Source organism: Myotis brandtii, unplaced genomic scaffold (genome assembly GCF_000412655.1).
Source record: "Myotis brandtii unplaced genomic scaffold, ASM41265v1 scaffold207, whole genome shotgun sequence".
In the NCBI taxonomy this organism is placed as follows: domain Eukaryota; kingdom Metazoa; phylum Chordata; class Mammalia; order Chiroptera; family Vespertilionidae; genus Myotis; species Myotis brandtii.
In genome coordinates, this window is record NW_005357736.1 from 1,261,256 (window position 1) to 1,265,555 (window position 4,300).

Sequence of the window (4,300 nt, forward strand, 5' to 3'; positions counted from 1 at the left end):
GCTCAGGCCCCTGGATGCTCTTGTCCCCTCTCCCACCCCTCCACCAGGAGCAGACCCCCCCCTCTGCCCCTGGAGCCAGCAGGTTCTCTGGAGGGTGAAGCTGGTGTGGGGACCCCCAGGGACCCCTCCTGCACCTGCACCAGCCCTGGGGAGGCTGGGACTCCCCCACCCGAGCCTGGGCTGAAGCTCGCGTCCAAGAGGAGAGAGGCAGGCGGAGGCCTCTGCCCTGGGCCCCGAGCCCCCAGGCCCCCGGGGCAGCGGGAGGCTGGCTGCAGCCCTTTTATAAATATGACACACACGCTGCGTCCCTGTTCTTGACTCCTGGGGCCTGGGTTCCTGGAAAGCGGCATGGGAGCTGGGACGTGGGTGTGATGGGGGCCCCCCTGCCTCTGCCCTGGGATGGGGTGGGCACGGCGGTCCCCCTCCTGTCCGCCGCGGCTGCTCATACCCTGCTCTGGGTCTGGGCCAGCTGCGCACAGACCTGCTTTCTCCCGGGTGAGGTGGGGGATGAATGAGGCCCAGGAAGTGGGACAGAGCGGCTCCGGAAGGAGGCAACGTGAGGTGCATCCAGCGCCGAGATCTGCGCCCCCCCCCCCACTGTCCAGGGCCCGTGCCCTGTGCCCTGTGCCCATCAGACTGCTCTCCCCTAGCAGCACCCGCCTGGGTGAAGGTGGGGAGGGAGCCGTGTGGCCTGAGTGAGCGAGGGCACCCAGGCCAGGCAGGGGGTGCAGGACACTGGGATAAGGGGGAGGGTTGGGGGGGGCTGGGAGGCTGCCCATGGCCTGGGGCGGGCCTGAGCCAGCGGGGCCCAGCGGGATGGAGCTGCCCAGGTCTTGGCACCAAACCCTCATTAGCAGAGACCCTGTGCCCAGCGAGGCCTCCGAGGAAAGGGCAGCAGGAAAAATCCAGTTAGAACTGGCAGGGCTGCCAGCATGGGCCCCTGAAGAAAGGACTTCCTCAGGCTGGTGGCTGCCGGGGCCACGGCGTGCCAGTGCCTGATTCCCGTCAGCCCCGCGCCTGGCTCCTGGGGAGCCCCGGGACCCCAGAAAGCTGGACCCTGGCCTGGGGGGCTGCAGCCCAGCGTCCCGGCGAGAGGGCCGCCCTTGGGGGCTCTGGCTTCTTCCCCATCAGAGGAGGCTGCAGCCCGGCCTTGGACCCTGGGCTCCTGGGAGTGGGAAGCAGCACAGGCAGGGGCCGCCCTGCGCAGACCTGGGCCTGTCCTGGCGCCCTCCGTCCAGAGGCCACAGGGGACATGCGGCAGTAGCTCCCCCGCCGCCCACAGTGGGGCAGGAGGACCCTGCCCGGGAGGCCTCCGTCTCTGCTCCCCAGCAAGGCCGCCCCAGCCAGACACTGGGCAGCAGGTGCCGGCCAGGAAGCAGGGATGCGGCCACTACGCTATATCCAAGCTCAAGGGCCCACAGGCTGAAAGTGAGTGACCTCCCTCCTAGCTGTCCAGTCCCAGACTCGGGCCCCCGGAGGCCCTGGGTCAGCATTAAGCATTTTTGTGTTTTGAAGAGGATCCCAGGTCTTTTCTTTTTCACTTTTAAAACATTTCTCTAGCCCTGGCCAGTTTGGCTCAGTGGATAGAGTGTTGGCCTGCGGGCTGAGGGGCCCAGGTTTGATTCTGATCAAGGGCACATACCTCGATGGCAGGCTCGAGCCCCAGCCCCAGTCAGGACACTTGCAGGAGGCAACCAATCCATGTGTCTCTCTCACATCGGCGTTTCTCTCTCCCCCTCCTTCTACTCTCTAAACAGCAATGGGAACATATCCTCGGGTGCGGATTAACGACAACAACATTTCTCTGAAAAAAATAAAATAAAAAACACAAAAACAACACACACAAAAAAAACTTGTTCACTTGGAATATGGACAAGATAGGACAGCAGAAAGTCCAGCACAAAAGTCTTCTAGATTTCTTGTCACTGCATTTCTTGTGACTACTTGTAACAGGGAGCCAGTGAGTATAGACCAGGACCCGGCCGGGGTGGCTCCGTGGTTGAGCATCGACCTAGGAACCAGGAGTTCACGGCTCAATTCCCCATCAGGGCACATGCCCGGGTTGTGGGCTTGATCCCCAGTAGGGGGCGTGCAGGAGGCAGCCAATCAATGATTCGCTCTCATCATTGATGTTTCTAACTCCCTCTCCCTTCCTCTCTGAAATTAATAAGTTTTGTTTGTTTGTTTGTTTTTGAGAGAGACGAGAAAGAGGCACCTAAGCCTGGGTCCCCTGCCCCTCCTCACCCACCCGTGTGCACAGGTGCACATCCGCCTACCCACCCAAGAGGGATCATTCATCCGCCGAGTGACCGCTGAGCCCTCTGAGCCAGGCACCTCCCCGCACCTGTGGCCACGGCAGCGAGCGAGGGGGAGGCCTGCCTTCCTGGGACTTACATTCTGGGTGGGGGTTCAGACCATTCCGTCATTGGTTAGAAGGTGCTTAGTGCTACTGTGGGCAGCAAACTGGCAAGGTGAGGCAATGGAAATAGGTGGGGAGGGGGGGGCTCGCTGAGAAAGGGACATGTGATCAGAGGTTTGGAGAGGGAGGGAGCCATGTGGATGCCTGCAGGGGCCGTCCCAGCCTGAGGGGTCAGCCAGGGCAAAGCCCTGGGGCAGAATGTGCCTGGCCCTCATGTGGCCGATGGCAGGAGAGGCGGAGGCAGGAGAGGCTGGAGGGGCGAGTGGGGCTTGGGAGGGCAGATCTCTCCGGAAAGGCAGGGCCCTGGGTTCCTGAACACAGGAGGGACAGGAACAGGCGCGGACTCAGGAGCAACTCCAAGCTGAAAGGGATCATTCTGGCCGCTGCCCCGAGGCTGGGCTCTGAGTGGGGGCTGGGGGCCCAGGGTGACCCTGACACAGGGCTACGCGGTGGTTCGGACAGAGATGTTGGGTGGCTCAGCCCAGGGGGCACCATGTCCCGGGACAGACGCCAGGCTCGCCCTGCAGGCAGAGGCGGCAGGGTTCCCTGAGGGTTTAGGTAGGAGGGGAGGGACTGAAACAAGTCAAGGTGACTCCCAGCCCATCTAGGGACTGAGCTGCCACTGCACCCGCTGGGGGTGGGGCAGGCTTGGGAGGGAGGTCAGTTTTGCCAAGGAAACACGGGCTGGACGTCCACACACAGATGCCCAGTTGACGGCGGGTATGGGACCCGAGTTCAGCAGAGCGGCCAGCACTGGAGCCTTGGGGCTGGGAGGCAGAGGGAGTGGACAGCAGGGAAAGCCAGGGGCCTGGTGAGATGGGGGAGGTGAGTCTGGACAGAGGAGGGCAGCAGGCAGGTCTGAGCGCGGGGACATTCCTGTCAGGTGCTGGGAGGTGAGGCGGAACCACCAAGGCCCTGAGCAGGAGCAGCCGGGCGGTGGGAGGAACCCAGGGGAGTGTGGGCACTGGGAGCCCGGCCAGCATCAGCTGCTCGCGAACATGAGGGTGGGGAGCGGACCAACAAGCGGGCTGCTGAGGGCCGGGACCAGGGCTGGGTCGTGGAGGGAGGGCACGTGCGACTGGACCGACTGGTGGAGGGGAAGGAGGCAGGAACTAGAGAGGCCGAGGGTAGAAATGTGTGTGAAGCGAGAGAAGCAGGGCCCACGGAGGCTTTCCAGGAAGACTGGAAGTTGCAGTAGCCGGTGTGGCTCAGTGGATAGAGCATCAGCCTGGTGACTTGAAGGGCCCCGGGTTCGATTCCCGTCAAGGGCACAGGCCCGGGTTTCGGGCTCGATCCCCAGTGTGGAGCCTGCAGGAGGCAGCCAGTCAATGATTCTCTCTCATCATTGATGTTTCTACCTCTCTCTCCCTTCCTCTCTGAAATCAATAAAAATATATTTGTTAAAATGACTGGGAGGAAGCAGCTATGGGGAGGAAGAGCTTGGGGGGAGCTGCTGGGATGGCGGCTGGGACGGAGGTAAGCGAAGGACCCCGGGCCAGGGCCTGGAGGAGCCGAGCTGGGACACAGGAGGTGGCGCTCGGACAGTTGGCATCAGGGCGTGTGCAGGTGGCCACGGGCTGGCAGCGAGGGCATCTGGGTCCACGATGCAGCCAGGGACCTGGAGGAGCATATGGAGGGGCCCAGGGGAAGCATCAGGCATCCGCCTTGACCTCCATCTCCAGTCAGGCAGCCACCGACTAACTTTCAAACAACTGGGCGCAGTAATCGTGGACGGAAAGTTACTTAGAAAGAGCAGCCCTGGGGGGTCTGCCAGGAGAAAGCGGCTTTCAAAGCCACGCGAGCTGCAAACCTGCCTGCGCCGCCGCCCCCAGGACCCGGGCGACCTAGTTCCCAGGCGGGGAAGGCGGCCTCTGCTGCCCC

The 4,300-nt window shown here is 63.1% G+C and overlaps 1 protein-coding gene across 2 annotated transcripts in view; it reads left to right on the forward strand.

Annotated features, from left to right (window-relative positions):
- GNAI2 (guanine nucleotide binding protein (G protein), alpha inhibiting activity polypeptide 2) overlaps nucleotides 1-4,300 on the forward strand; it is a 56,328-nt gene that overhangs the window by 25,205 nt on the left and 26,823 nt on the right. The gene's annotated exons all lie outside the window — the stretch shown is intronic.